The 9869-nt window shown below is 42.9% G+C and overlaps 1 long non-coding RNA gene across 1 annotated transcript; it reads left to right on the forward strand.

The window, feature by feature from the left end:
• The first annotated feature begins 293 nt into the window (after positions 1-293).
• On the forward strand, positions 294-8998 carry LOC140741567 (uncharacterized). The gene is made up of 3 exons (XR_012102083.1): positions 294-366; positions 555-756; positions 8891-8998. It is a non-coding gene; the product is annotated as an uncharacterized lncRNA (long non-coding RNA).
• Positions 8999-9869: the final 871 nt, after the last annotated feature.

Below are 9869 nucleotides of genomic sequence, written 5' to 3' on the forward strand. Positions count from 1 at the left end.
CATGGACACCAGGAAGGAGTGCCACAGAAAATTATTGCAGGGCCAACATTGACAGAGAGAACCATTCAGCAAGCAACTGAATACTTAAGAACCCATAAAACGAATGAAGGCTTTTCTTTCTATGTCCTCTTCCCGAGTGAGAGCTTACAGGAGACTGAGGTAGTAGTGAGGAAGGCGGGATCCACAAACAGAACCACTCCCCTAATAGAACAAAACACTGCTGCTGATGCTGACGTCATTTTTCTGCACGAGGGTCAGCTGAGATAGCAGAGAACTGAGCATGCCCACTAGGTCCCATCTCCCTGCCACCATTTATGGGCAGAACCTGTTATAGAGGGTAGTGTTTGAGAATTGAGATCAACAAAGGTGAGCCTTACAGCTTAATTTTCTAAATAAGGTCAAGGAAGTGAATTCAAATCCAGTCTCCTGCTTTCTCTAGAAAGAATAACAGACTCAAGACATGAAGATTAATTGATTTTATTAAGCATTTCAAGGCAAACATTTGTTCTTTATATTTTCATGACGCTCTTCTCCCTGTCCATTTTTATCTGCAGGCTGTTTGGACTCACAAAAGAAAATTAAGCATTCATCTACGTTGGGCAGTAGCATGGCTACACAGAACATACGAGGCCGGACACTCGCCCTAATGTATCTATATCCTTTGCTGGGGTCGCTGAAGCTTTGCATTCTGCGAACTGACTTGTTGACAGGACAACGTAGTGTTTCCTAACTGCAGCATGTAATCAACCTCAAACTGTGAGTGGTTTTAAAATCTTGAAGGATTTTGCAGGCAATTCATAGACACCGGTCAGTGTGTTTTATCTTAAAGCAAAAAAAGAAGCGAAGTTATGCGCACAGATCTCCCACAAGCAGCAATGAGATAATGTCCTTTAATAATGTTGGTTCAATATGCCAGGAGCACTCTTGATTTCCTTTAATAATAAAATGCTGTAAATATTTAGACAAGTTTTTAAAAGTGGTTAAAAAACTATTGCATTCTACCATAGCTAATGATCAACAGGCCTCTGCTCCTCTACCACCTCCACTTCCCCTTCCTGTCCTGTGCCTTGTTACTCACCTGAAGCTCTCTACATCCTCAAGGATATGCACAACTGTTCTTCAGGAAACTGCAGAGTTGTAGACACAGCTCAGCACGTCACAGGTACCTGCCTCCCCTCCACAAACTCCATCTACATTTCCCTCTGCCTTAGTAAAGCATCCAACATCAGCAAAGACCCCTCCCACCCCCACCCTGGACACTCTCCCTTTCCCTCTCTCATCAGGCAGATGATACCAAAACCTGAAAGCTCGTATGATCGGGCTTAAGGAAAGCTTCTATCCTGCTGTTATAAGAATACTGATAAGATCAACTCTTGACCTCACAATCTACATCGCTATTGCCTTGCACCTTATTGTTCGCTTGCACTGCACGTTCTCTAGAATTGTATCACTTTATTCTGCACTGTCATTGTTTTCCCTTGTATTGTCTCAATGTATTGATGCAATGAAACAATCTGTATGGAAGACATCTCAAACAAAGTTTTTCCCTGTACCTTGGTACCTGTGACAATAAAAACCAATTTATCAAATTTAACTTCAATGCAAATCAACAATGTAGCTGCATTATAGGAACCATAGAAAGGGGGACAGATTGCAGTAGGATGGGGAAAACTGACAGAACAGGGGATACTCTTCTCTTACCCCCTCCATGATTTCAGGCAGCCATGTGTAGAACTGTTGAGCTGACTTCCGAAAAGGAGTCAAGAGTTTACATTTCCCGAGCCTTGCTCCGCTTTGGATCTCTGTTCCTTTGTGGAGTACAGCCTGGTTTTGGATACAAAGAACAAGTATTGACATGTTGCAGACTGAAGGTGGGACTACAGTGATAGATGGTCTCATTGCATGCTTCATTGAGTGGTCATGTGCCAATATGATGCAAAAAGGGTTTCAATTATAAAGTTGAGAATTGGAGAAGAGCCCACTGAAATATGATATGCATAGGATGCCATTGGAAGATAAATAAAATTCTTTGAAGGGGAAGGTGAAGAGACACAGCCCATCTAGACCCCATCACCATACCTTCCCCTTCCCCCTCCATCTGCCCGTCACCCACACGCTCCTCCAACTAGTTCCCCTCCTATCAGTCCGCCACACCTCCCTTATACTTATTTATTGAGATACAGCGCGGAATAGGCCCTTCGATCCATGCTGACCAGCAATCCCCCGATTTAATCCTAGCCTAATCACGGGGTAACTTACAATGACAAATTAACCTACCAACCGGTACATCTTTGGTGACAGTAAATTGTCCTGAGGTTAAATCGGTCAGTTGTTAAGCAGTGTGGCTTGTTGGACTGGGAGGGTCTGTTCAGCACTGTATGTGTAAATAAATAAAACCTGCCCAGCACACCTCCTCACCTGAATCTGCCTGTCTCCTCCCGTCTCTTATCCCACACCTTCCCACTTTATATCTCCCTTCTGCTCTCAGTCCAGTCGAAGACACCCAAAACTTTGAATGTCCATTTCTCCCCTCGGACACCGTCTGACCCGCTGAGTTTCTCCTCAGCCTGACCAGCTTCCAGATTCCAGTATCTGCAGCCTCTGGTGTCTCCATAGTTCTTTGAGGGCTTCAAATGGAACAGATTTATAAACAAGATGGACACGCTTCGATAAGAACTTGGTTGGCATTTCCAATTGGGCCAAAGGGCCTGTCTCTGTGCTGTACAGCTCAATGGCTCTATGGAGGAGAGACTGGTGAACCAATGAACTCCATGAAAACAGGATTGTTACTTGTGACAAAGGTGGCACAGCACTTAGAATAGCTCCAAGGACCTGTGTTCAATACCAACCTTTGGGTGAATCTGTTGGGAGCTTGCATAATCTCCCTGTCACTGCTCGGCTTTCCTCTGCTGCTCCAGTTTCCTCCTGCACCTGGGAGATCACCTGATCACTGAAAATGACTCCTAGTGCAGTTACAGGGCAAAGGAACATTAGGGGAGCAGGTGAGCACCTGAGAGATGCTATTAACATTAATATGGGCCTTGATGCAGTTGCCACACAATACACGGTATCTATTTCCTGTCATCGTCAGACACGATGGATAACTGACATACAATATCTCCACAGCCCACACAACTGTGTTACTGACCACAGTATGAAACATTCCATTTATCCAGAGATCCATCTATTATTGCCTCTTCTCCATGCAGTAAGAGCCCACACAGAGTCAATTATGCAAACTCTGGACTGATGGAATATTTCCAAGATAGCATTACCGCATGTAATCTTGTCTCGTTAAACTTGCAGTTGATTCTGTCCATCAACACATCTGCTTAAACCAGTACCTTGATCTAAGACCCATACCTACATGTAAAAATGAAAGCGATCCATTGATATTCTGGGGTTTTGTGGAAGCCATCAAACAAGTAGGCGTCTTTTTTCCAAACACATATTTCATGCCATTGGCAACTGGAAAATATAAACAACAGAAACCATTTTCTTTTTAAACCAACCAAGCAGGATATGGCATTATGCTGGTATTTGTTTCAGGTAGAGGACATACATCCCTTTTGTTAGGATTACCCAGGATGCAATGAAGTTCCCTGCTGATGTGAAGCTCACAATGTCAACAGCATGTGTGGCTATAGTAAACACAGAACAACAAAATGGTGCAGAGACTGTAGTGCAAGCTGAGGCAGTGCTAAAGTGACAATAACAGAGAGAGGTAGAGCTATGTTTCTGAGAACGTGGTAGTGCCACCGGGAAGGGGATGTGAGGGAGGTGATTGGTTCAGGAGTCTGACAGCAGTGGGGAAGAAGCTGTTCTGGAGTCTGGACACCTGGGCTTTCAAGATCCTGTATCTTTTCCCGAAAGGTAGAAGAGAGAAAAGGGAATGGTCAGGGTGGCGGGAATCCTTGACCATACTGTTAGTCTTCCTGATGTATCGTGAGGATGGACAGGACGGAAGGGAGTGATGATCCTGTGGCAGACTGGGCAGTGTTTACTGCTCTCTGCAGGCTCCTGCAGACCAGACCAGAGCGGTTGCCACATCAGGCTGAGACATAACACATCAGGATATTTCCTATAGCATGTCTATAGAAGTTCATGAAATCCTGGTCGATATACTGAACCTTCTCAGAACTGTTTTGAGTATGGACCCATTTCCATGTCTTTTATACCATCCCTGTATCCATTAACCCTTACTTCCTTGGACCAGCATTGTTCTCTTCAAAGTGCATTTCAGAACATCGCTCCACTGATAGCAGCAGTATACCTTCCTCTCTGGATCATCAGACAACCCTGGTTTGAAATGGCTTTGCAGCTCTGTCACATGCAGCACTGATGGCATCACTTAGTTTGCTAATATCAGGCCTTATTTTTTATTAACAGGAAGGTGATAGGTGACGGTGAGGGGGGCGGGGTGTCATGACATCAGCTGCATGACATGAACATTGCCCAAATACTGACAGTATCAGGTTGGCACTAGCAGTGTGATGCCAGTCAGAACAGGTTTATGGAATACAGAGACCTGATGATACAATGGAAAATCCAAAGGATATTTGTGACCATAACTACATCAGGCTGCTGGTTATTGACTACAGCTTAACGTTCAACACCATCATAACCTCAGTACTAATCTACAAGTTTCAAAATCAGGGCCTCTATAACTCCCTCTGCAACTGGAGCCTTGACATCCTCATCAGGGGACCACAGTCTGTGCAGATCAGAAGTGCCATCTGCTCGCTGACAATCAACACTGGTGCACCTCGGGGATGTGTGCTTTGCCCACTGCTCTACTTTCTCTACACCCATAACTGTGTGACTAGGCACAGCTCAAACATAACACCATAAGGCATAGCAGCAGAATTAGGCCATTTGGCCCATTGAGTCTGCTCTGCAATCTCATCATGGCTGATTCATGTTTCCTCTCAGTCCCAATCTCCTGCTTTCTCCTCGTAATCCCTTCATGCCCTGACCAATCAAGAATCTATCAACCTCTACCTCAAATATATACACTATGACTTGGCCTCCACAGCTGCCTGTGACAAAAGGATTCCACAGATAAACCACTCTCTGGCTAAAGTAATTTCTCCTCATCTCCCTTCTCAAAGGATGTCCCTCTATTCTGAGGCTGTGTCCTCTGGTCTTAGACTCTCCCACCATAGGAAACATCCTCTCCACATCCACTCTATCAAGGCCTTTCACCATTCAGTAAGTTTCAATGAGGTCACCCCTTATTTTTCTGAATTCTCGTGAGTACAGGCCCAGAGTAATGAAAGCTCTTCATGTGACAAGCCATTCAATCCTGGAATAATTTTCGTGAATCTCCTTTAAACCCTCTTCAGTTTCCAGTTTCAACACAGCCTTTCTAAGGAGCCTAAAACTGCACACAATATTTCAAGTGAGGCCTCACCAGTGTTTTATAATGATTCCTTGCTTTTATATTCTAGTCCTCTTGCAATGAATGCTAACATCACATTTGCCTTCCTCACTACCGACCCAACCTGCAAATTAAACTTTAGGAAAACCTGCACAAGGATTCCCAAGTCCTTTTGTGCTTCAGATATTTGTATTTTCTCTCCATTTAGAAAATAGTCAACCCTTTCATTTATTCTACCAAAATGTATGACTATATACTTCCTGACACTATACTCCATCTGCCATTTCTTTGCCCATTCTCCTAATCTGTCCAAGTCCTTCTGTAGCCTCTTTACTTCCTCAAAACTATTTGCCCCTGCACCTATCTTCATATCATCTGCAAACTTTGCAACAAAGCCATCAATTCCATCATCCAAATCATTGACATATAAAGTAAAGAATCGGTCTCAGCATAGACCCCTGAGGAAAACACATTAGTCACCGGCATCCAACCAGAAAAGCCTCCCTTTATTCCCACTCTTTGACCACCTGCTGGTCAACCACTGCTTTATCCATGCTAGAATCTTTCCTGTAATACCACGGGCTCATAGCTTGTTAAGCAGCCTCATGTGTGGCACTTTCTCAAAGGCCTTCTGAAAATCCAAATGCACAACATCAACTAATTCTCCTTTGTCTATCCTGCTTGCCATTTCTTCAGAAAATTTCAACAGATTTGTCAGGCAAGACTTTCCCTTGAGGAAACGATGCTAACTGCAGCCTATTTTATCAAGTACCCTGAGACCTCATTCTTAGTAATCGACTACAACATCTTACCAACCACTGAGGTCAGGCGAACTGGCCTGTAATTTCCTTTCTTCTGCCTCTCTCCCTTCTTGAAGAGTGGAGTGACATTTGCAATTTTCCCAATCTTCCAGAACGATTCCAGAGTCTAGTGATTCTTGACAGATCTTTACTAATGCCTCCACAATCTCTTCAGCCACTTCTTTCAGAACTCTGGGGTGTAGTTCATCTGGTCCAGGGGACTTATCTACCTTCAGACCTTTCAGTTTCCCAAGAACCTTCTCTTTAGTAATGGTAACTTCACACACTTCATGACCCCTGACACCTGGAACTGCCAGTGAAGACTGATGCAAAATACTTATTTAGTTTGTCCGCCATTTCCTTGTCCCTCATTACTACCTCCCCCAGCATTATTTTCCCTTCTTGAAGAGTGGAGTGACATTTGCAATTTTCCAATCTTCCAGAATCTTTACTAATGCCTCCACAATCTCTTCAGCCACTTCTTTCAGAACTCTGGGGTGTAGTTCATCTGGTCCAGGGGATATCTACCCTCACTTCTCTTTTACACTTCTTGTGTATCTGAAGAATTTTTGGTATCCTATTTAATATTATTGGCTAGCTTACTTTCATATTCCATCTTTACCTTCTTAATTACTTTTTTAGTTGCCTTCTGTTGGTATTTGAAAGCTTCTCAATCCTTTAATTTCCCACTCATTCTTGCTCTATTATATGCCCTCTCTTTGTCTTTTATGTTGGCTTTGACTTCTCTTGTTAGCCGTGGACATCTTGCCTTTAGAATGCTTCTTTCTATACATATATATCTCCTGTGTCTTTTGAATTGCTTCCAGAAATTTGGGGTCTGTATACAATTCCCATCAGGGTCTTCTTATCCTTGCAGGTCCTTAGCTCTAACATCTTCTGACCCTATGTCACCTCTTTCTAATGATTTGATTTCAATTTTTACCAACAGAGCAATGCCACTCCCTCTGCTTTCCTGCCTGTCCTTTTGATACAATGCGTATCCTTAAACTTCGTCTATAAATCCACCAATGACACAACTATTGTTGGCAGAGTCTCAGATACTGATGAGGCGCCATACAGGAGTGAGACAAATCAGCTGGCTGAGTGGTGTCACAACCACTCAGTTATTAGGTATTAGGTATAGGGTTATTAGGTATTAGATACCTACTAAAGTGGTCACTGAATGTATTTCACTGTTAATAAACCGGATTCTGATTTGGACCACATTTTAGGTAATCAGTAGCTTTGAGTTTAGATTGCCATGTGTAGCACTGTACAAGTTTTCAGGAATCAATAATAAAATATTGACAAATAGGAAAACACAATAAATTTCATGCACACACACCATTTGTTTTCTGGCCATTAAGGTGGTGTTTTAAATCATTTATAATTCCAAAGAGAGTCATAAACCATATGACTTTGCAATACAGATGGAAATGATCTCACTGTTGTAAGTGTTTAAGGTGTTTAAATTTAGTACTTTGCTTAGCTTTTCTCCATAACCCTAATTTTTAAAAAATGTATTAATTCATGAAATGTAGATGCCACTGGTATTGCCAGGAATTATAGCCATATCCAAATCCCCCTTAACTGAGGGGATGTTGTTCACTTGGCAGGTCTAGAGTCACATAGAGGCCATGAATGGATAAGGAGGGCAGAGTATGTTAATGAACTAGATTGATTAATATGACAATCCAACAGTTTCACAGTCACCGTTATCAAAGCTACCTTTTTCTGTTGACTTCACGTGTATGTAATTATTTGAATTTATGTTCCCCAGCTGTCTTTATGGAATTTGAACTCCGACTGCTAGTCAAGTAACTTAACCACTTCACCAGGTTACTCCTCCAAAAATGCGTCTTATTTCTATTTGTAAGTCCCTATGTAGTCTACTTCCTATACTCCAGATTATATGCTCTCCAATATCACAGCGTTCTCTTTTATATTTCCACTCTGTTCTTTCACCAATCATTCTAAATTAGCAACTTGTTTTTTACTGAATCAATTAACAGCTAACAACAGGAAGCATCTCCAGATAAAAGTAAACCATCCCCTGAGAATTGCAGAAGAGGTAGCTGCGTTACTGCACGGTACAAAAACGGCACTGCAGCAGACTGGAAGGCTCTACAATGGGTGGTCAAAACTGCCCAGTGTATCACCAGCATCAGCCTACCCACCATCAAGGACATATATACAGGAAGGTGCCAGTTAAGCGCCAGTAACATCATAAAGGATCCCACCGACCCATCAGGGAGGAGGCTACGTAGCATCCACACCAGGACCACCAGACTCAAAAACAGTTACTTTTCCCAAGCAGTAAGACTGATCAAAACCTCCACCTGCTAACTCCACCACTACTTTATTATGTCCCATTAGTCCCCTTATATGCATCCTGGGGTCACTTTATGACAATCAGTCTATGTACTGTATATCAGCTATCGTATATATTTATATCTATTGTGTTCTTTATCTTTTGTGTTGTTTACTTTGTGATGCATTGGATCTGGAGTAATAATTATTTTGTTCTCCTTTATACTTATGTATTGGAAATGACATAAACAATCTTAAATCTTGAATCTTGCAGTCTCCATTGAAATCAAAGAGCACACAAGTCAACCAAATGTAGTGATCTACAAATTAAAGAAATCAATTGTGAAGTCCTGCTGAAGGGTCTTAGCCTGAAGTGTTGAATCTTTATTCCTCTCCACAGATGCTGCCTGATCTGATGTTAGTCCAATTGAAAAGTATACCACAAAGAAGCACATCACAAACTCAATCCATCGTGGAAAATGTACATCCAAAATTATTTGATTCAAACCTACAAGCTTGAAATTTAATCATTAACAAATAAACAAGCTGATAATTGAGACACAAGAGGCTAAGCTGGTGGATTTTGGAGCAAGAAGCAATCTGCTGGAGGAACAGTGGGTCAGCCAGCATTAATGGAGGAAAACGGATAGCCAATGCTTTGGGTCAAGTCCCTTTATCTGATCTGAAAGATAGAGGAGCAATAACTGATATAAAGAGGTGAGGGGAAGGGGTGACAGTTGATGGGTGGATCCAGGTGAGGAGGGGTGATAGGCAGATCGAGGAGGGAGAGTGAAGATCGTGACAGAGGCCGGGAGGTGAGAGGTGGGGGTGACAAACAGATGCAGATGATAGCAGAGCGAGGTGGAGCATGGAACTAAATAATAGAGATGGTCCGGGTGGATGGGAATAGTGAGGGGGGAAGTGTGTGGATGATGGACAGATGGAGTGGGTGGAGGAGGGGACCCAATGGGGGATGTATGTGGGTGATGGACTGATGGATTGGGTGGGTGGGGAGGGGAAAGGAACAGGGTGATAGAAGCTGGGGTGTGTGTAGGAGGAACTGGGTAGATCAAGGGGAGAATGAGAAAAGGGACAGAGAGGGAGCAGGTTACCTGAAGTTGGAGAATTTAATGTTCATGCTATCAGACTGTAAACGACATAGGGGGAATATGAGGTGCTGTTCCTCTAGTTTGTGTTTGGCCTCACCCTTGCCATGGAGGAGGCTGAGCGCAAACAGGTTGGTGTGGAAACGGGGAGGGAATTAAAATGGCTGGCAATCAGGCGTTCCAGATAGGCATAGCAGACAGCTAAATTGAGTTGAGATACCTATTCATTCCTAGATATTTAGTGTTAAAGTTGCAAAGCAAGAGTTGAATGCA

This window comes from Hemitrygon akajei, chromosome 18 (assembly GCF_048418815.1).
Source record: "Hemitrygon akajei chromosome 18, sHemAka1.3, whole genome shotgun sequence".
NCBI classification, from domain to species: Eukaryota; Metazoa; Chordata; class Chondrichthyes; order Myliobatiformes; family Dasyatidae; genus Hemitrygon; species Hemitrygon akajei.